The sequence below is a fragment of the Haliotis rufescens genome, unplaced genomic scaffold (assembly GCF_023055435.1).
Source record: "Haliotis rufescens isolate VD_foot unplaced genomic scaffold, xgHalRufe1.0.p SCAF_15, whole genome shotgun sequence".
In the NCBI taxonomy this organism is placed as follows: domain Eukaryota; kingdom Metazoa; phylum Mollusca; class Gastropoda; order Lepetellida; family Haliotidae; genus Haliotis; species Haliotis rufescens.
In genome coordinates, this window is record NW_025963835.1 from 7,265,018 (window position 1) to 7,291,603 (window position 26,586).

Below are 26,586 nucleotides of genomic sequence, written 5' to 3' on the forward strand. Positions count from 1 at the left end.
TGAATTATCATGGATGGCCTTGAGAACTGTTTCCTTGTGTATGGTTGGTAACACAATTTGATGTACAACTCCATCACAACTGTTCACACTTCGATAGAGAACTCCTTTGTTTAGAAGAAACTTGTCCCATTCCAGAAGGAGTTTCCTGACGGATTGATCTTCAAGAGAACGTTGGCGTGCTGTTGGCTTGTGTCCTAGGTTCAAAAGTGATATCAGCCGAGCAAGTGTTTTATCCAGTGATTGTTCTTTCCTCCAGTTGTGTTCTTTCGAGGCTAAAGGCAGGGATGGTTCCTCTGGATATATGGCCTCCTCATGAAAGGTGAGACTTTCAGCACGAGTACCTATCGCCTGGTGAACTTGACAGATGGCCTTGATACTTGGAACATCCAGTTTGGTTAAATCAGCTCCATGATTATGCCGTCTGGACAATCCATCTGCATCTTGGTTCTTGTTTCCCTGGCGATAAATGATCTTGAAATCATATGCTGAAAGTGCTGCTAGCCAGCGATGTCCAGTGGCATCAAGTTTAGCAGTAGTGAGGACATATGTCAAAGGATTATTATCCGTCTTCACTTCAAACTTGTTTCCATAGAGATATTCGTGGAACTTGTCAGTTACTGCCCACTTGAGTGCCAGGAATTCCAGTTTGTGAGCTGGGTAATTCTTCTCACTCTTCCGTAGAGCTCTACTGGCATAGGCTACAACCCTCAAACATCCTTGTTGCTTCTGATAAAGAACTGCTCCAAGTCCAGCTCCGCTTGCATCTGTGTGTACCTCAAAAGGCAGGGAATAATCAGCATAGGCGAGTATCGGTGGTTGCGTTAAATGATGGATGAGAGTATCAAATGCTGCTTGCTGTTCTCCTGACCAGATCCAATTGCTGATCTCTTTTGTAGGTCGCCTGCTCTTCTTCTTGGGTTGTCCTACGAGCAAATCATTGAGTGGCTTAGTGATCTTGGCAAAATCCTTCACAAATCGCCTGTAGTACCCAGTAAATCCTAGGAATTTGCGAACATCTTCTGTATTCTGTGGTACTGGCCAGGTCTTCAGAGCACTAATCTTCTCTGGATCAGTCTCGATTCCATTAACAGATACAATGTGACCAAGATACTTCACCCTTTTTCTGAAAAGCTGACATTTAGATGGTTTTAGCTTTAGTCCGTTATTTCTGAGTCTTTGAAATACTGCTTCCAGTCTTTCCAAGTGCTCGTCAATTGTGCTTGAGAAGATGATGATGTCATCAAGGTAGATGAGACATTCTCTTAGATTTAAATCTCCCATGCATTTCTCCATGAGCCTTTGAAATGTTGCTGGAGCGTTGGTTAGACCGAATGGCATTCTATTACATTCATAAAAACCTAATGGTCCAACGGAAAATGCAGTTTTCTCCTTGTCCTTTTCCTCAAGCTCAACTTGCCAGTATCCAGAGCGCAAGTCCAACTTGGAGAACCATCTCGATCCAGACAGACAATCTAAGGTTTCATCAATTCTTGGAATTGAGTAGGAATCCCGAACTGTTCTTGAATTCAACAATCTCATGTCAAGACAGAAACGTAGACTGTTATCCTGTTTGCGGACTAACACCACATTAGATGAGAAGGGACTGTGAGATTCTCTAATGGCTCCACATGCTATCATCTCATGTAGGTGTTCCCTTACTTCTTCAAATAATCCAGGAGGGATTCTTCGATGTGGCTGCTTGAAAGGAGTATCATCTGTCAACCTGATTCCAAGCTTCACAGTGTTGCAACAACCTAAGTCTGTGATATCTGAAGACATGATGCAATCCCAACGCTGTAGCATGTCAGAGACTACTTGCTTCTGTGGGTCATCAAGATGGCTGTCAGAGAGATCAATCCTTGATTTGCAGTGCTGAGAAGAAGTATCTGTTGTGTCCTCTGATACATGATTCGTCTTATTAGCAGATACATCCAGGGGCACTTGTGTAATGACACGAACTTGGTGGAGTTGACAGAGTCTGGTCTTTGGACGGATGGTGATGACTCTTGCAGACAGGTTGCAGCATCGAACTGGTATTCTGGATAACTTCCCATGTTTTCCAACTTCAACTAGGCGTGGACAAACAGACAAACCTGTATGCATGTCGTATTCAACTTCAAGATGTTCAGTAACAGCAGTGTAATTCCCTGGACTATGACGAATAACTCCACTGAGGGTGACCATCTCATTTGGCTGAATAATGATAGGTTTATCATTGGTAGACTTGACTGTTCCTAGAATGCCGTTGTAACTAATTGAATCCAGTGCAGTAGTCCATTCCTTTGGTAATCCTTTTCCTGCTTCCTGGTTTCTGGATTTTAATCTCTTGAGAACATTGATGCCAATCACTGCAGGGATGTCCTTGTTGTATTTTGTATCCTTGGTTATTAGTATAGGAATCTGCAATTCGACATCATAGCAAGGAATGTAGATTGATACATCAATGTATCCAGAGTAAGGTATGTTAGTGTCTCCAGCTCCAGTTATTTGAAGTTCAAACTCAGTTAGGGGCCGACATTCAATCTCTGATAATGTAGAGTTGTAAAAGGCTTGACTGACAGTTGTAATCTGGGATCCTGTATCTAAAAGTGCAGAACATTTAATGCCAGCGATGACTACTTGAGTTTCATTAGCCTCTCCGATCATTCTGTCATGTAAATCTGTTGGGTTAGGGCTATCACTTCCATTGGCCTCTACTAGCCCTTCAGCAGTAGGCCATTCTAGTTTAAAGATCCACCACGTCTCCCACGTTCAAGTCTACCACGACCTCTGCCTCTAACTGGGATACCTGTAACTGTAGAAGAATCCTTCCGGGCTTCTAATACTGAAAGTCTATCCAAGATCTGCTTCAGAAGTTTGTTGTCCGTCTGGGGCTGTTGCTTTGGCTGCGCTGGTTCCAGCTTGTCCAGTCTCTTTATAACTTCTGATAGCTGCTGAGATATCTTGGCAGAAACATCTGTATCTGGTGTGGGGTTCCTATCCATGACGTGTGGTTGCTGTTGGACCTTGGATCTCATCCTTGGATGTGGCTCTCCTTGCATCTCACGTTCAATTTCTCTTGTGGTCTGCAGAAGATCCTCAAAATCCTGTCCTGAGTAAAATGAAGGCCGGGTAGCATTCTTTAATGTTTCCCGAAATAATCCACTCCAGAATTTATTCCTCAGAATACTGTCTCTCGATGTAGCATCCATGTAGCTTCCTCTATCTGTGGCTCTCTGTAGTAGGGTTTCCAATCTAATTCCCCATGATGCAACTGATTCAGATTCCTGTTGACGAGTCGTGTAGAAAGCTTGCATCAGGGATTCCGGATTATCCACCGTGCCATATAGTCCTTCCAGTTTCCTCACGATAGTGTCAACTGTTGCCTTGTCACCTAGTGAAAGAAGAACACTTGATGCATCACCTTTGAGGGACTTCCTCACAGCCTGAGACAGAATAGCAGGTGGGTAAGCATCATCTCGAATAAGGCATCTGACTTCCCATTTCCAAGTTTCAAATGATGACTCCGTTTTCGGTACAGGGGTTTCTCCGGAAAAGTGGGAAATCCTAGGCAACTGAAATTGGTACATCTGCTGGTTGAGAGATCCCCTGTATTCGTATGGGGATCTATTTGTAGGGACATGTTGATCAGTGGTGTGTCCAGGTTGAAATCCTAGATGTCTTGGCGTGATGGGCTCCCTTTTATGTACTGGCGTAGATACGTTGCTTTGGTGAAGCAAGAAGGAAGGGGGTACAGGATGAATGTTATACCGGCCAGTGGTAGTGAGATATGCTAACATCTTCTGTTCGTCTTCCTGTGTTATTGGCTTGTCATCATTCCAGTTCTCACCTCCAGAAGCCATGTTGAACGATGAAGTACGGATACAGGACTATCTATTGCCAGAACAACAGATGCACAATCACCAAAGTTCCGATTATCCTCAGTGATAAACAAGGAACACACCAAGTGCCACACCAACTGAAGCCAATATAACGAACAAAAATAATACCAGCTTGTGTATACACAAGACCTACTGCCAACTCAGAAAGAGTAAACCAACCAAACACAACCCACGGATGTGACAGCCAACCAATATCGCCTGATTCACTAAGGATACTGTGTAACACAAACGTCAGTTCATAGCAATAAAATGTAAAGCATAATACAGTGAAGAGCAAATGTATAGCAGTCTACAGTGTGTAGCAAAGGGAGGTAGTTACCAATGACAAAGTCAGGAATAGTGTCACCAGTAATTAAAAGAAAACTCAGTATGAAACCTACATGATTTTATTAAATAAGATTGTCTATAACGCGGAAGCAAAGTACCGATGTAAACACGCGTAGTCAAGAACAAGTTACGTAACCGGATGTAAACACGCGAAGTGAAGGCACGGAACGCGAAAAGTGACGCGAAAACAAGTGCTTGTTTACATTAGTAAGTGCTAATGCCGGTGATGTGGGTCGCGATCATTCTCATTCACCCAATGAAGTAAATACTAAAACTAATGCTAAATTAAGATATTGAAGAATGAAATAAACTAAGAAATAATCTAAGAAATTGAATAACAAAGTCCAAGACGAGACAATTATCTAAGTAGACATCGTTTATACAGATTGTCTAATTGTCTCCCAATATCTAAGACTAATATTAATAACTAAAGCTAAACACTAATGTTTATCTCAGACTAAGTATCAACTAACTAATAATAAATAACTGCAGTGTTAGTCAATATTCTTATCATCACATAATAAACACTTGAAGTATCTACTATATGGATTTATAAGAATATATCTATATATACATGCAACAGGACCTAGTGCGCACAAATACTAATAAATAGATAAAGCTGGTAGTAAAGCATAAACATGCAGTATAGATATCACCAATTTCCACGGCATACACATTTCCAGCGTGAAATCAGCAGTGTAATAGTCAATCAGCAGACGTTAAAGTTCATCTTTGTAGATTGTAAAAAATAATGTTAACATTTCTGGAAGTGTTCGGAGTCCATCGCCATGAGAAGCGTACAACGCAAGTACAGGTGGAAATATTCTAATGCACACTTGCCTGCATATAATGTCTATCACAGTCGTCCTTGAATATCACAGTCGTCCTTGAATATCAATGTCTGAATATAAATTATCACAGCTTGACAATATAGATTTATGATTATAAAATCATTAAAATGTCAAAGTATATACTTAAAAAGTCTGTGAAGGTGATTCAGGTGATAAGGATGATATGGTTGAAAACGATGATCACGTGGACGATAACGACGATGTTGATGTTGTGATGACGTTGTTAATGATGTTGTGGCTCTACCTCAGTCCCTGTTCGGGCGCCATTTTGTCGCGGGTTCTGCCAACGATGTAATCGAGGGAACTGAGGCGGTGCGGATGAGGTATAAAAGGATTTATTACCTGTAAAAATATATAAATTACATCAACATGAATTGATGTGTCGAGGAAGAAAGAATGTCTTCCCTCGACAATGGCGTGACATGAAGTGGCATTTCATTACGTTGCATAGCATGGCACAATATAATATTCAAACGCTGTTACTTTATATACTATAAATGCAGCAATAAATGATTTCGGCGGCACACGTTATGTGTGACGTCACCACATTATAAACAAAGTAACATTTTTATGATCTTTCATGTAATAATAAAATATATATACATGATAAACAAATGGAACTTAACCAGATCTTTCACTCACAATCTTACTTACAGGATGGTGCTTTAAACTTAGTGTTTGAATTAGTAATCTCGTGCAACGCGATGCCTTTAGACCGAGTATGATATTCACAACTTACAACATTAATTATTTAGTTTCTACAATCGCGTTACCTATTCTATTGACTAGATTTCCATAAAGAAAGTAGATAGACGCGGGTACATACCTGTAAAAATATATAAATTACATCAACATGAATTGATGTGTCGAGGAAGAAAGAATGTCTTCCCTCGACAATGGCGTGACATGAAGTGGCATTTGAAAGTGTCCACGTCACACCCCAGGTATTAGCACGAGATTCTGCTGGTAAGACAAACAGGAGTAAGATTGAGAGATGAAGCGTCCGTAAAATGAAAAAGAGATAACTCTTGGCAACTAATAAATCCGGCGACAGAAGAAACGAATCTCCTCTGAGAAGCTTGAAGCTATTTAGGAGAGCTTTAATTTCAGTTGAGAAAGGGAGAAATTATTATTGAGTAGGCTGATATGCTTACCCTAACTTCTGTGGCAGGATGAGGTCGGGGAAGCTGAATTCATTTGCTGAACGGTTTGGGAATCGAGGACGGACATGGCACAAGGTCGCAAGTTCTAAGAATTGCCGAATTTGGTTACCATGACAAATATTATGATCTGTAGCCTGGCTGTTCCCGGAATATAATGTAAAAATATGTCTTAAACTGTTCAATGGATTAAGAGCCCATGTCCGTATGGGTAGCGTGGCCGAGCGGTCTAAGGCGCTGGTTTAAGGCACCAGTCTCTTCGGAGGCGTGGGTTCGAATCCCACCGCTGCCACAATTCTTTTGCATCCTCTACAGAATTCAAGTTTCCACGACAATTGCAGCTCAGGGTATCGTGGGACCAGCTGTTCAATTCAGACACACCTGCTGCTCTTTTTGCCAACTCTTGAATTACAGAAGAAACGAATCTCCTCTGAGAAGCTTGAAGCTATTTAGGAGAGCTTTAATTTCAGTTGAGAAAGGGAGAAATTATTATTGAGTAGGCTGATATGCTTACCCTAACTTCTGTGGCAGGATGAGGTCGGGGAAGCTGAATTCATTTGCAGAACGGTTTGGGAATCGGGGACGGACATGGCACAAGGTCGCAAGTTCTAAGAATTGCCGAATTTGGTTACCATGACAAATATTATGATCTGTAGCCTGGCTGTTCCCGGAATATAATGTAAAAATATGTCTTAAACTGTTCAATGGATTAAGAGCCCATGTCCGTATGGGTAGCGTGGCCGAGCGGTCTAAGGCGCTGGTTTAAGGCACCAGTCTCTTCGGAGGCGTGGGTTCGAATCCCACCGCTGCCACAATTCTTTTGCATCCTCTACAGAATTCAAGTTTCCACGGCAATTGCAGCTCAGGGTATCGTGGGACCAGCTGTTCAATTCATACACACCTGCTGCTCTTTTTGCCAACTCTTGAATTACAGAAGAAACGAATCTCCTCTGAGAAGCTTGAAGCTATTTAGGAGAGCTTTAATTTCAGTTGAGAAAGGGAGAAATTATTATTGAGTAGGCTGATATGCTTACCCTAACTTTTGTGGCAGGATGAGGTCGGGGAAGCTGAATTCATTTGCTGAACGGTTTGGGAATCGGGGACGGACATGGCACAAGGTCGCAAGTTCTAAGAATTGCCGAATTTGGTTACCATGACAAATATTATGATCTGTAGCCTGGCTGTTCCCGGAATATAATGTAAAAATATGTCTTAAACGGTTCAATGGATAAAGAGCCCATGTCCGTATGGGTAGCGTGGCCGAGCGGTCTAAGGCGCTGGTTTAAGGCACCAGTCTCTTCGGAGGCGTGGGTTCGAATCCCACCGCTGCCACAATCTTTTTGCATCCTCTACAGAATTCAAGTTTCCACGGCAATTGCAGCTCAGGGTATCGTGGGACCAGCTGTTCAATTCATACACACCTGCTGCTCTTTTTGCCAACTCTTGAATTACAGAAGAAACGAATCTCCTCTGAGAAGCTTGAAGCTATTTAGGAGAGCTTTAATTTCAGTTGAGAAAGGGAGAAATTATTATTGAGGAGGCTGATATGCTTACCCTAACTTCTGTGGCAGGATGAGGTCGGGGAAGCTGAATTCATTTGCAGAACGGTTTGGGAATCGGGGACGGACATGGCACAAGGTCGCAAGTTCTAAGAATTGCCGAATTTGGTTACCATGACAAATATTATGATCTGTAGCCTGGCTGTTCCCGGAATATAATGTAAAAATATGTCTTAAACTGTTCAATGGATTAAGAGCCCATGTCCGTATGGGTAGCGTGGCCGACCGGTCTAAGGCGCTGGTTTAAGGCACCAGTCTCTTCGGAGGCGTGGGTTCGAATCCCACTGCTGCCACAATTCTTTTGCATCCTCTACAGAATTCAAGTTTCCACGGCAATTGCAGCTCAGGGTATCGTGGGACGGACATGGCACAAGGTCGCAAGTTCTAAGAATTGCCGAATTTGGTTACCATGACAAATATTATGATCTGTAGCCTGGCTGTTCCCGGAATATAATGTAAAAATATGTCTTAAACTGTTCAATGGATTAAGAGCCCATGTCCGTATGGGTAGCGTGGCCGAGCGGTCTAAGGCGCTGGTTTAAGGCACCAGTCTCTTCGGAGGCTTGGGTTCGAATCCCACCGCTGCCACAATTCTTTTGCATCCTCTACAGAATTCAAGTTTCCACGGCAATTGCAGCTCAGGGTATCGTGGGACCAGCTGTTCAATTCATACACACCTGCTGCTCTTTTTGCCAACTCTTGAATTACAGAAGAAACGAATCTCCTCTGAGAAGCTTGAAGCTATTTAGGAGAGCTTTAATTTCAGTTGAGAAAGAGAGAAATTATTATTGAGGAGGCTGATATGCTTACCCTAACTTCTGTGGCAGGATGAGGTCGGGGAAGCTGAATTCATTTGCTGAACGGTTTGGGAATCGGGGACGGACATGGCACAAGGTCGCAAGTTCTAAGAATTGCCGAATTTGGTTACCATGACAAATATTATGATCTGTAGCCTGGCTGTTCCCGGAATATAATGTAAAAATATGTCTTAAACTGTTCAATGGATTAAGAGCCCATGTCCGTATGGGTAGCGTGGCCGAGCGGTCTAAGGCGCTGGTTTAAGGCACCAGTCTCTTCGGAGGCGTGGGTTCGAATCCCACCGCTGCCACAATTCTTTTGCATCCTCTACAGAATTCAAGTTTCCACTGCAATTGCAGCTCAGGGTATCGTGGGACCAGCTGTTCAATTCATACACACCTGCTGCTCTTTTTGCCAACTCTTGAATTACAGAAGAAACGAATCTCCTCTGAGAAGCTTGAAGCTATTTAGGAGAGCTTTAATTTCAGTTGAGAAAGGGAGAAATTATTATTGAGGAGGCTGATATGCTTACCCTAACTTCTGTGGCAGGATGAGGTCGGGGAAGCTGAATTCATTTGCTGAACGGTTTGGGAATCGGGGACGGACATGGCACAAGGTCGCAAGTTCTAAGAATTGCCGAATTTGGTTACCATGACAAATATTATGATCTGTAGCCTGGCTGTTCCCGGAATATAATGTAAAAATATGTCTTAAACTGTTCAATGGATTAAGAGCCCATGTCCGTATGGGTAGCGTGGCCGACCGGTCTAAGGCGCTGGTTTAAGGCACCAGTCTCTTCGGAGGCGTGGGTTCGAATCCCACCGCTGCCACAATTCTTTTGCATCCTCTACAGAATTCAAGTTTCCACGGCAATTGCAGCTCAGGGTATCGTGGGACCAGCTGTTCAATTCATACACACCTGCTGCTCTTTTTGCCAACTCTTGAATTACAGAAGAAACGAATCTCCTCTGAGAAGCTTGAAGCTATTTAGGAGAGCTTTAATTTCAGTTGAGAAAGAGAGAAATTATTATTGAGGAGGCTGATATGCTTACCCTAACTTCTGTGGCAGGATGAGGTCGGGGAAGCTGAATTCATTTGCTGAACGGTTTGGGAATCGGGGACGGACATGGCACAAGGTCGCAAGTTCTAAGAATTGCCGAATTTGGTTACCATGACAAATATTATGATCTGTAGCCTGGCTGTTCCCGGAATATAATGTAAAAATATGTCTTAAACTGTTCAATGGATTAAGAGCCCATGTCCGTATGGGTAGCGTGGCCGAGCGGTCTAAGGCGCTGGTTTAAGGCACCAGTCTCTTCGGAGGCGTGGGTTCGAATCCCACCGCTGCCACAATTCTTTTGCATCCTCTACAGAATTCAAGTTTCCACTGCAATTGCAGCTCAGGGTATCGTGGGACCAGCTGTTCAATTCATACACACCTGCTGCTCTTTTTGCCAACTCTTGAATTACAGAAGAAACGAATCTCCTCTGAGAAGCTTGAAGCTATTTAGGAGAGCTTTAATTTCAGTTGAGAAAGGGAGAAATTATTATTGAGGAGGCTGATATGCTTACCCTAACTTCTGTGGCAGGATGAGGTCGGGGAAGCTGAATTCATTTGCTGAACGGTTTGGGAATCGGGGACGGACATGGCACAAGGTCGCAAGTTCTAAGAATTGCCGAATTTGGTTACCATGACAAATATTATGATCTGTAGCCTGGCTGTTCCCGGAATATAATGTAAAAATATGTCTTAAACTGTTCAATGGATTAAGAGCCCATGTCCGTATGGGTAGCGTGGCCGACCGGTCTAAGGCGCTGGTTTAAGGCACCAGTCTCTTCGCAGGCGTGGGTTCGAATCCCACCGCTGCCACAATTCTTTTGCATCCTCTACAGAATTCAAGTTTCCACGGCAATTGCAGCTCAGGGTATCGTGGGACCAGCTGTTCAATTCAGACACACCTGCTGCTCTTTTTGCCAACTCTTGAATTACAGAAGAAACGAATCTCCTCTGAGAAGCTTGAAGCTATTTAGGAGAGCTTTAATTTCAGTTGAGAAAGGGAGAAATTATTATTGAGGAGGCTGATATGCTTACCCTAACTTCTGTGGCAGGATGAGGTCGGGGAAGCTGAATTCATTTGCTGAACGGTTTGGGAATCGGGGATGGACATGGCACAAGGTCGCAAGTTCTAAGAATTGCCGAATTTGGTTACCATGACAAATATTATGATCTGTAGCCTGGCTGTTCCCGGAATATAATGTAAAAATATGTCTTAAACTGTTCAATGGATTAAGAGCCCATGTCCGTATGGGTAGCGTGGCCGAGCGGTCTAAGGCGCTGGTTTAAGGCACCAGTCTCTTCGGAGGCGTGGGTTCGAATAGACCTCCCTTGCTTCGGAGGTGTGTGGACGTGCTGACTATCGAGCAACACAGATTCTCAGATTAAATCGTTCACAAGTTCCGTAGAATACCAGATTTACGCTAACAAGGTAGACAACACTTTGATATGTAGTTGTGAGAGGACCTTAAACATTTGCATGCACATTTGTGCATGCTTTTGACATTGTTTGTCTCTGAATCTCCCACGCTCGCTGGGTTCAAAATGGCGGACACCAAACAGAAAAGAAAATATCTGAAAGATTGCACGATTGAAGTGAATGTTGGTAACAACAAAGTGATTAGTGCTAGTGTATTATCTTGTGCGCTATTGGAATATGTGTCCGATGTATGGGCGTGCGTCCTAAAAGGTACAGAATGCTATGATGTCACTGTCCCAGACAGTAACGAGGCAAGGATTCTTGCAGAAACTGATGACTTGAAAATAGGAGGTACACCAGTTAACTTCAGGTTACTTCATAGTGAAAGCGTCGTAGTGTCATTCCTACACCTTCCACCCTACATTGATGATGAGGAAATTGTAAACATGTTGATCAAAAGGGGTATCACTTTGAAAAGTGATATTAAACACAGGACCCTGAAAGGCACCAGCATTTTTGATGGTACCAGATATGTGCGCGTCGCTTTCCCCCCCGAGTGTAAATCCTTGCCATACTCCATGGGTTTCAACACATTAGATGGTTATCGATACTTTCGTGTGATTCTAATAATCAAGAACGGTTGTGTTTTAAATGCAACTCGGGAGACCATATGGTTAAAGAATGCCCAAATACCAAATGCTTTAAGTGCAACGGACATGGCCACATTGCCAAAAACTGCAACGAAGGAAGAACACTTAAACGTAGTTGTGAACTGTGCTCTCTACCTATTGGTAGCTGCAGCTGTTTCCTAGACGAGGAGGACAACTGTCAGTACAGCATGTCAGAGGAGTCTGAGCTAGAAAAGGAACTTGTCCCTGAAAGGTCATGGGATGAAGAAACTTTGGATAACGATGATACATCTGTTGAGGACTTTGAAACTGAAGAAAAGAAAAGAAACAAAGATGGACCAATAGAGGGAAAAGGAGAAGAAAATGAAGAGGAAAAACTTGATGAAGCCTCTGAAATTCCTTGTACAAACCGTGTTGGAGATGACATGGAGAGTGATGATAAGACAATGAGACAGTCGTTGCCTCAAGATGGACATGAAAATATAGCACCTTCTAAATGGAACAAATCTTCGAAGAAAAGAGGAAGAAGAAATAAACTACAACCCAAGATCACAGACTGTGTAATTCAGAACAATGACTTAAAAAATAAATTGAGAGAAAGTAAAAAAGATGAACAAAAGAAGAAGAAAGAAGAAAAGGTTAACGATCGACGAGAAATATCTGGCGTGTCTGAGAATGGTATATAAACTAACAATGTGTTTGTACATACATTTCATATTTATATTTGCAATGGTCACAACATGGTCATGGAATGTGAATGGACTCCGTGATGTCACTAAAATGCAAAATGTATTCTCTATACTAACGAATTCCCACGTCAATATTGCCTTTTTGCAGGAGACCTTTTGGTCTGATGAATTCATTGAAAAATATAAATATTTATGGCCAGGAACAATTTTATACTCTAATGCTGGTAATAATAGAAAAGGCGTTGCTCTTTTGATCTCTCCTAACTTTGAACAAAAGGTGGCCATGCTTGAAAAAGACAATGATGGAAGACTACTAAAGGCGTCTCTATCTCTTGAAGATAAAACAGTGATTTTATTAAATGTGTATGCCCCAAACGATCCTAGAGAGAGAATACCTTTTTTCAATAATTTAATGAAATGGGTTAATCATGAGCATTTAATTTGCGCTGGAGATTTTAATGAAATTCTTGATCCTTCACTTGATAAAGGTCCCAATAACACAACGTTTAACATCCAAAGTAGCAATGTGTTAAACACCTTTCTTCACAAAAACAACCTAATTGAAATATGGCGGTACAAGAACTATGACAAAAAAGAGTTTTCTCGAATACAGTCTGTATTAGGAGTTATTAAACAATCTCGGATTGATTTGATATTTGTTTCAAGAAACCTTATTTCAAATATTATCAACTGTTACATTAGATATTCCTCTGTGAGTGATCACAATATTGTTGTATCAAGGTTAGACTTTTCTCCTATAGAAAGGGGTCCTGGTGTATGGATTTTTAATAATCAGCTTCTTGACGATTGCGCATTTTATCAAAAGATCACTGAAATAATAGAAGAGGCAAAAGGGTGCCCTTTACTTAAAACTGAACCATTGATATGGTGGGATAACTTGAAATATCAGTTCAAAAAGTTTTCCAGGTACTATGCATCTAAAAAAAAAATCATGAAAAAGCTGATTATTTTAAAATTCAAAATAAGCTTAGAAAAGAATATCATAAGATATCCTCCATTCCTGGCTATGTATCTTCTGTTTTACAATCAATAGAAAATGAGCTGGAGACATACGAGATTAACAAATGCAAAGGAGCTATTCTCAGGTCAAAGGCAAAGTGGACTCTCGATTCCGACAGAAATACCTCATACTTTTTAAATCTAGGAAAAACAAAACAGCAAGCAAACTCGATCAAAGAATTATTTAGAGGAGATGGTACAATAGCCAACAACACAGAGGATATCTTGGATACTGCTCAACAATTTTACTCCTCTTTATTCACTGCTGAACACTGTAATGTAGAAAAACAACAGGACATAGTTAATAATATCAAGGACAAGCTTTCCGAAGATGAGAGGAATTCATACGAAGTACATATTTCTCAGAGTGAGCTTACTGTGGCACTCAAAGGTATGCAGAAAAATAAATCACCAGGCTCAGATGGTCTAACAGTTGAATTTTATTTGAAGTTTTGCAACATTTTATGCCCCTTCTTCATACAAGTTGTTGATTGTGTACACAAAGAAAACAGTCTTTCACGTACCATGAAAAATAGTATAATTAGTTTATTTTATAAAAAGAAAGGTGACAAGAGAGACATTAAATGTTACAGGCCTATTTCATTGATAAATGTAGATTGTAAACTAATATCCAGAGTGTTGTCATTAAGATTACGAACTGTCATGTCCTCAATTGTCTCCCTGAACAATCTTGCTGTGTACCAGGAAGAGACATAGCTAACAACCTTCACTCCCTAAGAGATGTTATTGACATTGTAAATAATCGTGATGATGATGATTCATATCTCATCAAAATAGATCAAGAGAAAGCTTTTGACAGGGTCTCACATCAATACTTATTTCAAATTCTCAGAAAATTTAACTTTGGAGATTCCTTCATTTCATGGATTAAAATTCTCTATACTGATATGCATAGTTCTGTTAAATGCAATGGCCATTTGACGCCTTATTTTCCTTTAACTCGTGGTGTTCGTCAAGGAGATCCAATGAGCTCCATGCTGTACGTTTTGGTGTCAGAGCCACTTAATCTCCTAGTTAAGAACAATCCTGAAATCCACGGAATAAATATCAACAATGACATTTATTCTTTGATATATCAACATGCTGATGACACTTCAATCACTGTTTCAGATGTCAACTCCGTCGAAGAAACATTTAGCACAGTTAACTCATACTGTGAAGGAACGGGAGCAAAAATCAACATCGAAAAATCAGAAGTTTTGTTATTGGGTAAAAATAACCTTCGTGGCTGTTCAATCAACGTCCCGGTTAAAATCAAAAAAGATTGTGTTGAAATATTAGGCATTTATTTCGGCAAGGATAAAGCAATGTGTGAAACGTTGAATTGGAGAAAGAAAATGGACAAAATTCAAACATTGTTAAATTCATGGTTACGTAGACAACTTACTCTACAGGGTAGAGCAGTTGTAATAAATATCCTTATGAGTTCCCGCTTATGGTATGCGTTTACTGTACTACCTGTCCCACAATGGGTTGAGCATAGATTTACTCAGATGTTTAGTAAATTCTTGTGGCACAATAAAACTGCCAAAATAACATCAGATACCTGTATTGGTATTTGTTTAGATGGTGGTCTGAATATACCAAAGTTGTGTTTTAAAAAATATGCACTGAGACTTAAGTTGCTGAGGGCTTTTGCTAATTCCCAGCTTAATTGTATTTGGAAACAAACAATGCTATATTTTATGTCACATCTTCTGAAAATGAACTTGGGAATTCATGTTTTATCTCTTGAACATAATAAGGGTGATTTACAAGACAAAAGCCCATTTTATGCTGAGCTATTATCTGCATGGAATGAAATTACTGGAGGGAAAAGACCCTTGCTTCAAAATGTAGATGATATCATGAATCAACCACTTTTCAAAAATCCATTAATTACTTTCAATGGAAAAACTCTAATGTTTCAATCGTTTATTTCAAGTGGAATTATTTGTATTAAACATATTTGTTTTGAAGTTATTCCAAAATTCATGTCCTCACAAATTATTGTAGACATTGTACATGATACTTTACCTGAAATGGACATAAACACTATACAACAATGCTATGCAATCATTTTATACGCGCTTCCATCAGAATGGAAAAATATCATTTTGTCTGATGTTGGCAAAAACCTTCCCTCTGGAGACATCTTCTGCACGATTGATGGAGAGGACATGTCAGTTGAAGTTTTAACAGCTAAATTTTGCTACGAAATATTCAGACAAAAACACTTCAAAAAGCCAGTTGCTATTTCTTTTTGGAATAATATTGCTTTGGACATTAATTGGAAAGATATTTGGCTGAATGTGTGGCAGAAAGATAAATCAACAGACTCTATACAGTTGGATTTTAAAATTGCTCACAATATTATCTTTACATATGATAAACTGTGCAAAATTGGATTGTCAAACACTGATGTTTGTCCTGTATGTCAAAATGAAACAGAGGACATTTTACATTTGTTTATCTTCTGCCAAGAGTTATCTTCCTTGCAATCTCTATTAATTGACATGTTGACAGATGTTTGTCAAGATTCAGGGTTTAGTCTTGGACAGTTATACCTCTGGTTACTGTTTGGATTCCTGCCAGAAAAGAAGTTGTCATGTAAACCCTTCATGAACATTGTATTGTCAATATATCGAATTGCTGTATTTAAAAGAAGAGTTATTATGAGTCAGGAAACAATCTCATTTCACATGAAAGCTTTTTTCAAATCTTTGATTAAGCGTCATTTCAGCCTTTTGTTGTTTCACTATTCAAAAATGAATCAATTACATATCTTTATTCAAAGATATATAATGACCAATACATTTATCACATTAGATGGAAATGAGATTGTTCTCAAACCTCCTCTAGAATAGAAACATGTAACATGTAACGTGTAAAGAGCATGTTCAATCTGCATTCCTCTTTTTGTATATGTAAAGACGTGTTTAGATAATCAAATGTAAAAAACTATTTCTCATATTTTCTGTCTGTAGAATCGGAATGTTATCCACTGCCACCCTACTTCTGTGATAACCTTTTTATTTTTGTGGTGGCTGTGGCAGCACTGTCTGCGTCTGTAATAAGTTCCCGTGAATAAATTTTATCAAGAAAAAAAAAAAAAAAAAGGCGCTGGTTTAAGGCACCAGTCTCTTCGCAGGCGTGGGTTCGAATCCCACCGCTGCCACAATTCTTTTGCATCCTCTACAGAATTCAAGTTTCCACGGCAATTGCAGCTCAGGGTATCGTGGGACCAGCTGTTCAATTCATACACACCTGCTGCTCTTTTTGTCAACTCTTGAATTACAGAAGAAACGAATCTCCTCTGAGAAGCTTGAAGCTATTTAGGAGAGCTTTAATTTCAGTTGAGAAAGGGAGAAATTATTATTGAGTAGGCTGATATGCTTACCCTAACTTCTGTGGCAGGATGAGGTCGGGGAAGCTGAATTCATTTGCTGAACGGTTTGGGAATCGGGGACGGACATGGCACAAGGTCGCAAGTTCTAAGAATTGCCGAATTTGGTTACCATGACAAATATTATGATCTGTAGCCTGGCTGTTCCCGGAATATAATGTAAAAATATGTCTTAAACTGTTCAATGGATTAAGAGCCCATGTCCGTATGGGTAGTGTGGCCGAGCGGTCTAGGGCGCTGGTTTAAGGCACCAGTCTCTTCGGAGGCGTGGGTTCGAACCCCACCGCTGCCACAATCTTTTTGCATCCTCTACAGAATTCAAGTTTCCTCGGCAATTGCAGCTCAGGGTATCGTGGGACCAGCTGTTCAATTCATACACACCTGCTGCTCTTTTTGCCAACTCTTGAATTACAGAAGAAACGAATCTCCTCTGAGAAGCTTGAAGCTATTTAGGAGAGCTTTAATTTCAGTTGAGAAAGGGAGAAATTATTATTGAGGAGGCTGATATGCTTACCCTAACTTCTGTGGCAGGATGAGGTCGGGGAAGCTGAATTCATTTGCTGAACGGTTTGGGAATCGGGGACGGACATGGCACAAGGTCGCAAGTTCTAAGAATTGCCGAATTTGGTTACCATGACAAATATTATGATCTGTAGCCTGGCTGTTCCCGGAATATAATGTAAAAATATGTCTTAAACTGTTCAATGGATTAAGAGCCCATGTCCGTATGGGTAGCGTGGCCGACCGGTCTAAGGCGCTGGTTTAAGGCACCAGTCTCTTCGGAGGCGTGGGTTCGAATCCCACCGCTGCCACAATTCTTTTGCATCCTCTACAGAATTCAAGTTTCCACGGCAATTGCAGCTCAGGGTATCGTGGGACCAGCTGTTCAATTCATACACACCTGCTGCTCTTTTTGCCAACTCTTGAATTACAGAAGAAACGAATCTCCTCTGAGAAGCTTGAAGCTATTTAGGAGAGCTTTAATTTCAGTTGAGAAAGGGAGAAATTATTATTGAGGAGGCTGATATGCTTACCCTAACTTCTGTGGCAGGATGAGGTCGGGGAAGCTGAATTCATTTGCTGAACGGTTTGGGAATCGGGGACGGACATGGCACAAGGTCGCAAGTTCTAAGAATTGCCGAATTTGGTTACCATGACAAATATTATGATCTGTAGCCTGGCTGTTCCCGGAATATAATGTAAAAATATGTCTTAAACTGTTCAATGGATTAAGAGCCCATGTCCGTATGGGTAGTGTGGCCGAGCGGTCTAGGGCGCTGGTTTAAGGCACCAGTCTCTTCGGAGGCGTGGGTTCGAACCCCACCGCTGCCACAATCTTTTTGCATCCTCTACAGAATTCAAGTTTCCTCGGCAATTGCAGCTCAGGGTATCGTGGGACCAGCTGTTCAATTCAGACACACCTGCTGCTCTTTTTGCCAACTCTTGAATTACAGAAGAAACGAATCTCCTCTGAGAAGCTTGAAGCTATTTAGGAGAGCTTTAATTTCAGTTGAGAAAGGGAGAAATTATTATTGAGGAGGCTGATATGCTTACCCTAACTTCTGTGGCAGGATGAGGTCGGGGAAGCTGAATTCATTTGCTGAACGGTTTGGGAATCGGGGACGGACATGGCACAAGGTCGCAAGTTCTAAGAATTGCCGAATTTGGTTACCATGACAAATATTATGATCTGTAGCCTGGCTGTTCCCGGAATATAATGTAAAAATATGTCTTAAACTGTTCAATGGATTAAGAGCCCATGTCCGTATGGGTAGCGTGGCCGAGCGGTCTAAGGCGCTGGTTTAAGGCACCAGTCTCTTCGGAGGCGTGGGTTCGAATCCCACCGCTGCCACAATTCTTTTGCATCCTCTACAGAATTCAAGTTTCCACGGCAATTGCAGCTCAGGGTATCGTGGGACCAGCTGTTCAATTCATACACACCTGCTGCTCTTTTTGCCAACTCTTGAATTACAGAAGAAACGAATCTCCTCTGAGAAGCTTGAAGCTATTTAGGAGAGCTTTAATTAAAGTTGAGAAAGGGAGAAATTATTATTGAGGAGGCTGATATGCTTACCCTAACTTCTGTGGCAGGATGAGGTCGGGGAAGCTGAATTCATTTGCTGAACGGTTTGGGAATCGGGGACGGACATGGCACAAGGTCGCAAGTTCTAAGAATTGCCGAATTTGGTTACCATGACAAATATTATGATCTGTAGCCTGGCTGTTCCCGGAATATAATGTAAAAATATGTCTTAAACTGTTCAATGGATTAAGAGCCCATGTCCGTATGGGTAGCGTGGCCGAGCGGTCTAAGGCGCTGGTTTAAGGCACCAGTCTCTTCGGAGGCGTGGGTTCGAATCCCACCGCTGCCACAATTCTTTTGCATCCTCTACAGAATTCAAGTTTCCACGGCAATTGCAGCTCAGGGTATCGTGGGACCAGCTGTTCAATTCAGACACACCTGCTGCTCTTTTTGCCAACTCTTGAATTACAGAAGAAACGAATCTCCTCTGAGAAGCTTGAAGCTATTTAGGAGAGCTTTAATTTCAGTTGAGAAAGGGAGAAATTATTATTGAGGAGGCTGATATGCTTACCCTAACTTCTGTGGCAGGATGAGGTCGGGGAAGCTGAATTCATTTGCTGAACGGTTTGGGAATCGGGGACGGACATGGCACAAGGTCGCAAGTTCTAAGAATTGCCGAATTTGGTTACCATGACAAATATTATGATCTGTAGCCTGGCTGTTCCCGGAATATAATGTAAAAATATGTCTTAAACTGTTCAATGGATTAAGAGCCCATGTCCGTATGGGTAGCGTGGCCGAGCGGTCTAAGGCGCTGGTTTAAGGCACCAGTCTCTTCGGAGGCGTGGGTTCGAATCCCACCGCTGCCACAATTCTTTTGCATCCTCTACAGAATTCAAGTTTCCACGGCAATTGCAGCTCAGGGTATCGTGGGACCAGCTGTTCAATTCAGACACACCTGCTGCTCTTTTTGCCAACTCTTGAATTACAGAAGAAACGAATCTCCTCTGAGAAGCTTGAAGCTATTTAGGAGAGCTTTAATTTCAGTTGAGAAAGGGAGAAATTATTATTGAGGAGGCTGATATGCTTACCCTAACTTCTGTGGCAGGATGAGGTCGGGGAAGCTGAATTCATTTGCTGAACGGTTTGGGAATCGGGGACGGACATGGCACAAGGTCGCAAGTTCTAAGAATTGCCGAATTTGGTTACCATGACAAATATTATGATCTGTAGCCTGGCTGTTCCCGGAATATAATGTAAAAATATGTCTTAAACTGTTCAATGGATTAAGAGCCCATGTCCGTATGGGTAGCGTGGCCGAGCGGTCTAAGGCGCTGGTTTAAGGCACCAGTCTCTTCGGAGGCGTGGGTTCGAATCCCACCGCTGCCACAATTCTTTTGCATCCTCTACAGAATTCAAGTTTCCACGGCAATTGCAGCTCAGGGTATCGTGGGACCAGCTGTTCAATTCAGACACACCTGCTGCTCTTTTTGCCAACTCTTGAATTACAGAAGAAACGAATCTCCTCTGAGAAGCTTGAAGCTATTTAGGAGAGCTTTAATTTCAGTTGAGAAAGGGAGAAATTATTATTGAGGAGGCTGATATGCTTACCCTAACTTCTGTGGCAGGATGAGGTCGGGGAAGCTGAATTCATTTGCTGAACGGTTTGGGAATCGGGGACGGACATGGCACAAGGTCGCAAGTTCTAAGAATTGCCGAATTTGGTTACCATGACAAATATTATGATCTGTAGCCTGGCTGTTCCCGGAATATAATGTAAAAATATGTCTTAAACTGTTCAATGGATTAAGAGCCCATGTCCGTATGGGTAGCGTGGCCGAGCGGTCTAAGGCGCTGGTTTAAGGCACCAGTCTCTTCGGAGGCGTGGGTTCGAATCCCACCGCTGCCACAATTCTTTTGCATCCTCTACAGAATTCAAGTTTCCACGGCAATTGCAGCTCAGGGTATCGTGGGACCAGCTGTTCAATTCAGACACACCTGCTGCTCTTTTTGCCAACTCTTGAATTACAGAAGAAACGAATCTCCTCTGAGAAGCTTGAAGCTATTTAGGAGAGCTTTAATTTCAGTTGAGAAAGGGAGAAATTATTATTGAGGAGGCTGATATGCTTACCCTAACTTCTGTGGCAGGATGAGGTCGGGGAAGCTGAATTCATTTGCTGAACGGTTTGGGAATCGGGGACGGACATGGCACAAGGTCGCAAGTTCTAAGAATTGCCGAATTTGGTTACCATGACAAATATTATGATCTGTAGCCTGGCTGTTCCCGGAATATAATGTAAAAATATGTCTTAAACTGTTCAATGGATTAAGAGCCCATGTCCGTATGGGTAGCGTGGCCGAGCGGTCTAAGGCGCTGGTTTAAGGCACCAGTCTCTTCGGAGGCGTGGGTTCGAATCCCACCGCTGCCACAATTCTTTTGCATCCTCTACAGAATTCAAGTTTCCACGGCAATTGCAGCTCAGGGTATCGTGGGACCAGCTGTTCAATTCAGACACACCTGCTGCTCTTTTTGCCAACTCTTGAATTACAGAAGAAACGAATCTCCTCTGAGAAGCTTGAAGCTATTTAGGAGAGCTTTAATTTCAGTTGAGAAAGGGAGAAATTATTATTGAGGAGGCTGATATGCTTACCCTAACTTCTGTGGCAGGATGAGGTCGGGGAAGCTGAATTCATTTGCTGAACGGTTTGGGAATCGGGGACGGACATGGCACAAGGTCGCAAGTTCTAAGAATTGCCGAATTTGGTTACCATGACAAATATTATGATCTGTAGCCTGGCTGTTCCCGGAATATAATGTAAAAATATGTCTTAAACTGTTCAATGGATTAAGAGCCCATGTCCGTATGGGTAGCGTGGCCGAGCGGTCTAAGGCGCTGGTTTAAGGCACCAGTCTCTTCGGAGGCGTGGGTTCGAATCCCACCGCTGCCACAATTCTTTTGCATCCTCTACAGAATTCAAGTTTCCACGGCAATTGCAGCTCAGGGTATCGTGGGACCAGCTGTTCAATTCAGACACACCTGCTGCTCTTTTTGCCAACTCTTGAATTACAGAAGAAACGAATCTCCTCTGAGAAGCTTGAAGCTATTTAGGAGAGCTTTAATTTCAGTTGAGAAAGGGAGAAATTATTATTGAGGAGGCTGATATGCTTACCCTAACTTCTGTGGCAGGATGAGGTCGGGGAAGCTGAATTCATTTGCTGAACGGTTTGGGAATCGGGGACGGACATGGCACAAGGTCGCAAGTTCTAAGAATTGCCGAATTTGGTTACCATGACAAATATTATGATCTGTAGCCTGGCTGTTCCCGGAATATAATGTAAAAATATGTCTTAAACTGTTCAATGGATTAAGAGCCCATGTCCGTATGGGTAGCGTGGCCGAGCGGTCTAAGGCGCTGGTTTAAGGCACCAGTCTCTTCGGAGGCGTGGGTTCGAATCCCACCGCTGCCACAATTCTTTTGCATCCTCTACAGAATTCAAGTTTCCACGGCAATTGCAGCTCAGGGTATCGTGGGACCAGCTGTTCAATTCAGACACACCTGCTGCTCTTTTTGCCAACTCTTGAATTACAGAAGAAACGAATCTCCTCTGAGAAGCTTGAAGCTATTTAGGAGAGCTTTAATTTCAGTTGAGAAAGGGAGAAATTATTATTGAGGAGGCTGATATGCTTACCCTAACTTCTGTGGCAGGATGAGGTCGGGGAAGCTGAATTCATTTGCTGAACGGTTTGGGAATCGGGGACGGACATGGCACAAGGTCGCAAGTTCTAAGAATTGCCGAATTTGGTTACCATGACAAATATTATGATCTGTAGCCTGGCTGTTCCCGGAATATAATGTAAAAATATGTCTTAAACTGTTCAATGGATTAAGAGCCCATGTCCGTATGGGTAGCGTGGCCGAGCGGTCTAAGGCGCTGGTTTAAGGCACCAGTCTCTTCGGAGGCGTGGGTTCGAATCCCACCGCTGCCACAATTCTTTTGCATCCTCTACAGAATTCAAGTTTCCACGGCAATTGCAGCTCAGGGTATCGTGGGACCAGCTGTTCAATTCAGACACACCTGCTGCTCTTTTTGCCAACTCTTGAATTACAGAAGAAACGAATCTCCTCTGAGAAGCTTGAAGCTATTTAGGAGAGCTTTAATTTCAGTTGAGAAAGGGAGAAATTATTATTGAGGAGGCTGATATGCTTACCCTAACTTCTGTGGCAGGATGAGGTCGGGGAAGCTGAATTCATTTGCTGAACGGTTTGGGAATCGGGGACGGACATGGCACAAGGTCGCAAGTTCTAAGAATTGCCGAATTTGGTTACCATGACAAATATTATGATCTGTAGCCTGGCTGTTCCCGGAATATAATGTAAAAATATGTCTTAAACTGTTCAATGGATTAAGAGCCCATGTCCGTATGGGTAGCGTGGCCGAGCGGTCTAAGGCGCTGGTTTAAGGCACCAGTCTCTTCGGAGGCGTGGGTTCGAATCCCACCGCTGCCACAATTCTTTTGCATCCTCTACAGAATTCAAGTTTCCACGGCAATTGCAGCTCAGGGTATCGTGGGACCAGCTGTTCAATTCAGACACACCTGCTGCTCTTTTTGCCAACTCTTGAATTACAGAAGAAACGAATCTCCTCTGAGAAGCTTGAAGCTATTTAGGAGAGCTTTAATTTCAGTTGAGAAAGGGAGAAATTATTATTGAGGAGGCTGATATGCTTACCCTAACTTCTGTGGCAGGATGAGGTCGGGGAAGCTGAATTCATTTGCTGAACGGTTTGGGAATCGGGGACGGACATGGCACAAGGTCGCAAGTTCTAAGAATTGCCGAATTTGGTTACCATGACAAATATTATGATCTGTAGCCTGGCTGTTCCCGGAATATAATGTAAAAATATGTCTTAAACTGTTCAATGGATTAAGAGCCCATGTCCGTATGGGTAGCGTGGCCGAGCGGTCTAAGGCGCTGGTTTAAGGCACCAGTCTCTTCGGAGGCGTGGGTTCGAATCCCACCGCTGCCACAATTCTTTTGCATCCTCTACAGAATTCAAGTTTCCACGGCAATTGCAGCTCAGGGTATCGTGGGACCAGCTGTTCAATTCAGACACACCTGCTGCTCTTTTTGCCAACTCTTGAATTACAGAAGAAACGAATCTCCTCTGAGAAGCTTGAAGCTATTTAGGAGAGCTTTAATTTCAGTTGAGAAAGGGAGAAATTATTATTGAGGAGGCTGATATGCTTACCCTAACTTCTGTGGCAGGATGAGGTCGGGGAAGCTGAATTCATTTGCTGAACGGTTTGGGAATCGGGGACGGACATGGCACAAGGTCGCAAGTTCTAAGAATTGCCGAATTTGGTTACCATGACAAATATTATGATCTGTAGCCTGGCTGTTCCCGGAATATAATGTAAAAATATGTCTTAAACTGTTCAATGGATTAAGAGCCCATGTCCGTATGGGTAGCGTGGCCGAGCGGTCTAAGGCGCTGGTTTAAGGCACCAGTCTCTTCGGAGGCGTGGGTTCGAATCCCACCGCTGCCACAATTCTTTTGCATCCTCTACAGAATTCAAGTTTCCACTGCAATTGCAGCTCAGGGTATCGTGGGACCAGCTGTTCAATTCAGACACACCTGCTGCTCTTTTTGCCAACTCTTGAATTACAGAAGAAACGAATCTCCTCTGAGAAGCTTGAAGCTATTTAGGAGAGCTTTAATTTCAGTTGAGAAAGGGAGAAATTATTATTGAGGAGGCTGATATGCTTACCCTAACTTCTGTGGCAGGATGAGGTCGGGGAAGCTGAATTCATTTGCTGAACGGTTTGGGAATCGGGGACGGACATGGCACAAGGTCGCAAGTTCTAAGAATTGCCGAATTTGGTTACCATGACAAATATTATGATCTGTAGCCTGGCTGTTCCCGGAATATAATGTAAAAATATGTCTTAAACTTTTCAATGGATTAAGAGCCCATGTCCGTATGGGTAGCGTGGCCGAGCGGTCTAAGGCGCTGGTTTAAGGCACCAGTCTCTTCGGAGGCGTGGGTTCGAATCCCACCGCTGCCACAATTCTTTTGCATCCTCTACAGAATTCAAGTTTCCACGGCAATTGCAGCTCAGGGTATCGTGGGACCAGCTGTTCAATTCAGACACACCTGCTGCTCTTTTTGCCAACTCTTGAATTACAGAAGAAACGAATCTCCTCTGAGAAGCTTGAAGCTATTTAGGAGAGCTTTAATTTCAGTTGAGAAAGGGAGAAATTATTATTGAGGAGGCTGATATGCTTACCCTAACTTCTGTGGCAGGATGAGGTCGGGGAAGCTGAATTCATTTGCTGAACGGTTTGGGAATCGGGGACGGACATGGCACAAGGTCGCAAGTTCTAAGAATTGCCGAATTTGGTTACCATGACAAATATTATGATCTGTAGCCTGGCTGTTCCCGGAATATAATGTAAAAATATGTCTTAAACTGTTCAATGGATTAAGAGCCCATGTCCGTATGGGTAGCGTGGCCGAGCGGTCTAAGGCGCTGGTTTAAGGCACCAGTCTCTTCGGAGGCGTGGGTTCGAATCCCACCGCTGCCACAATTCTTTTGCATCCTCTACAGAATTCAAGTTTCCACGGCAATTGCAGCTCAGGGTATCGTGGGACCAGCTGTTCAATTCAGACACACCTGCTGCTCTTTTTGCCAACTCTTGAATTACAGAAGAAACGAATCTCCTCTGAGAAGCTTGAAGCTATTTAGGAGAGCTTTAATTTCAGTTGAGAAAGGGAGAAATTATTATTGAGGAGGCTGATATGCTTACCCTAACTTCTGTGGCAGGATGAGGTCGGGGAAGCTGAATTCATTTGCTGAACGGTTTGGGAATCGGGGACGGACATGGCACAAGGTCGCAAGTTCTAAGAATTGCCGAATTTGGTTACCATGACAAATATTATGATCTGTAGCCTGGCTGTTCCCGGAATATAATGTAAAAATATGTCTTAAACTGTTCAATGGATTAAGAGCCCATGTCCGTATGGGTAGCGTGGCCGAGCGGTCTAAGGCGCTGGTTTAAGGCACCAGTCTCTTCGGAGGCGTGGGTTCGAATCCCACCGCTGCCACAATTCTTTTGCATCCTCTACAGAATTCAAGTTTCCACGGCAATTGCAGCTCAGGGTATCGTGGGACCAGCTGTTCAATTCAGACACACCTGCTGCTCTTTTTGCCAACTCTTGAATTACAGAAGAAACGAATCTCCTCTGAGAAGCTTGAAGCTATTTAGGAGAGCTTTAATTTCAGTTGAGAAAGGGAGAAATTATTATTGAGGAGGCTGATATGCTTACCCTAACTTCTGTGGCAGGATGAGGTCGGGGAAGCTGAATTCATTTGCTGAACGGTTTGGGAATCGGGGACGGACATGGCACAAGGTCGCAAGTTCTAAGAATTGCCGAATTTGGTTACCATGACAAATATTATGATCTGTACCCCAGTTTCTGTATACAGGGTATACCCGGACCAAAATAAGAATATAGAGAGGTACCCGGCACCCCAAAGGGCGGACGATTCCGTATTCAGAATACATATTTGTAGTACCAGAGCCGACAACACCTTCAGCGTGCCTATGTAATGTAATTGTTTTCTAAACTTATTGAACTATGTATGTTTGTATTTAAAATAATCTCGTGTTTTATTAGTATTAAAGAAAGTAAGATCACCTTTGATGTTGGGATATATATAACAATCATTAAATATAAACATTTAATTGTTTCATTATGTCGATA

General features: G+C 42.3%; 27 non-coding genes across 27 annotated transcripts; all 27 read left to right on the top strand.

Moving 5' to 3' along the window:
* The first annotated feature begins 6,429 nt into the window (after positions 1 to 6,429).
* Positions 6,430 to 6,511, top strand: Trnal-aag. Its single transcript has one exon. It is a non-coding gene; the product is annotated as a tRNA-Leu (tRNA).
* A 438-nt stretch (positions 6,512 to 6,949) lies between these two features.
* On the top strand, positions 6,950 to 7,031 carry Trnal-aag. Its single transcript has one exon. It is a non-coding gene; the product is annotated as a tRNA-Leu (tRNA).
* A 438-nt stretch (positions 7,032 to 7,469) lies between these two features.
* Trnal-aag lies at positions 7,470 to 7,551 on the top strand. Its single transcript has one exon. It is a non-coding gene; the product is annotated as a tRNA-Leu (tRNA).
* Positions 7,552 to 7,989: 438 nt separating this feature from the next.
* Trnal-aag lies at positions 7,990 to 8,071 on the top strand. The gene has a single exon. It is a non-coding gene; the product is annotated as a tRNA-Leu (tRNA).
* Positions 8,072 to 8,284: 213 nt separating this feature from the next.
* Trnal-aag lies at positions 8,285 to 8,366 on the top strand. The gene has a single exon. It is a non-coding gene; the product is annotated as a tRNA-Leu (tRNA).
* A 438-nt stretch (positions 8,367 to 8,804) lies between these two features.
* Trnal-aag lies at positions 8,805 to 8,886 on the top strand. The gene has a single exon. It is a non-coding gene; the product is annotated as a tRNA-Leu (tRNA).
* A 438-nt stretch (positions 8,887 to 9,324) lies between these two features.
* Trnal-aag lies at positions 9,325 to 9,406 on the top strand. The gene has a single exon. It is a non-coding gene; the product is annotated as a tRNA-Leu (tRNA).
* A 438-nt stretch (positions 9,407 to 9,844) lies between these two features.
* Trnal-aag lies at positions 9,845 to 9,926 on the top strand. Its single transcript has one exon. It is a non-coding gene; the product is annotated as a tRNA-Leu (tRNA).
* A 438-nt stretch (positions 9,927 to 10,364) lies between these two features.
* On the top strand, positions 10,365 to 10,446 carry Trnal-aag. Its single transcript has one exon. It is a non-coding gene; the product is annotated as a tRNA-Leu (tRNA).
* Positions 10,447 to 17,004: 6,558 nt separating this feature from the next.
* On the top strand, positions 17,005 to 17,086 carry Trnal-aag. The gene has a single exon. It is a non-coding gene; the product is annotated as a tRNA-Leu (tRNA).
* Positions 17,087 to 17,524: 438 nt separating this feature from the next.
* Trnal-aag lies at positions 17,525 to 17,606 on the top strand. The gene has a single exon. It is a non-coding gene; the product is annotated as a tRNA-Leu (tRNA).
* Positions 17,607 to 18,044: 438 nt separating this feature from the next.
* Positions 18,045 to 18,126, top strand: Trnal-aag. The gene has a single exon. It is a non-coding gene; the product is annotated as a tRNA-Leu (tRNA).
* Positions 18,127 to 18,564: 438 nt separating this feature from the next.
* Trnal-aag lies at positions 18,565 to 18,646 on the top strand. Its single transcript has one exon. It is a non-coding gene; the product is annotated as a tRNA-Leu (tRNA).
* Positions 18,647 to 19,084: 438 nt separating this feature from the next.
* On the top strand, positions 19,085 to 19,166 carry Trnal-aag. Its single transcript has one exon. It is a non-coding gene; the product is annotated as a tRNA-Leu (tRNA).
* A 438-nt stretch (positions 19,167 to 19,604) lies between these two features.
* Positions 19,605 to 19,686, top strand: Trnal-aag. The gene has a single exon. It is a non-coding gene; the product is annotated as a tRNA-Leu (tRNA).
* A 438-nt stretch (positions 19,687 to 20,124) lies between these two features.
* On the top strand, positions 20,125 to 20,206 carry Trnal-aag. The gene has a single exon. It is a non-coding gene; the product is annotated as a tRNA-Leu (tRNA).
* Positions 20,207 to 20,644: 438 nt separating this feature from the next.
* On the top strand, positions 20,645 to 20,726 carry Trnal-aag. Its single transcript has one exon. It is a non-coding gene; the product is annotated as a tRNA-Leu (tRNA).
* Positions 20,727 to 21,164: 438 nt separating this feature from the next.
* Positions 21,165 to 21,246, top strand: Trnal-aag. Its single transcript has one exon. It is a non-coding gene; the product is annotated as a tRNA-Leu (tRNA).
* A 438-nt stretch (positions 21,247 to 21,684) lies between these two features.
* On the top strand, positions 21,685 to 21,766 carry Trnal-aag. Its single transcript has one exon. It is a non-coding gene; the product is annotated as a tRNA-Leu (tRNA).
* A 438-nt stretch (positions 21,767 to 22,204) lies between these two features.
* On the top strand, positions 22,205 to 22,286 carry Trnal-aag. The gene has a single exon. It is a non-coding gene; the product is annotated as a tRNA-Leu (tRNA).
* Positions 22,287 to 22,724: 438 nt separating this feature from the next.
* Positions 22,725 to 22,806, top strand: Trnal-aag. Its single transcript has one exon. It is a non-coding gene; the product is annotated as a tRNA-Leu (tRNA).
* A 438-nt stretch (positions 22,807 to 23,244) lies between these two features.
* Positions 23,245 to 23,326, top strand: Trnal-aag. The gene has a single exon. It is a non-coding gene; the product is annotated as a tRNA-Leu (tRNA).
* A 438-nt stretch (positions 23,327 to 23,764) lies between these two features.
* Trnal-aag lies at positions 23,765 to 23,846 on the top strand. Its single transcript has one exon. It is a non-coding gene; the product is annotated as a tRNA-Leu (tRNA).
* A 438-nt stretch (positions 23,847 to 24,284) lies between these two features.
* Positions 24,285 to 24,366, top strand: Trnal-aag. Its single transcript has one exon. It is a non-coding gene; the product is annotated as a tRNA-Leu (tRNA).
* Positions 24,367 to 24,804: 438 nt separating this feature from the next.
* Positions 24,805 to 24,886, top strand: Trnal-aag. Its single transcript has one exon. It is a non-coding gene; the product is annotated as a tRNA-Leu (tRNA).
* A 438-nt stretch (positions 24,887 to 25,324) lies between these two features.
* Trnal-aag lies at positions 25,325 to 25,406 on the top strand. Its single transcript has one exon. It is a non-coding gene; the product is annotated as a tRNA-Leu (tRNA).
* A 438-nt stretch (positions 25,407 to 25,844) lies between these two features.
* Positions 25,845 to 25,926, top strand: Trnal-aag. The gene has a single exon. It is a non-coding gene; the product is annotated as a tRNA-Leu (tRNA).
* The last annotated feature ends 660 nt before the right edge of the window (positions 25,927 to 26,586 follow it).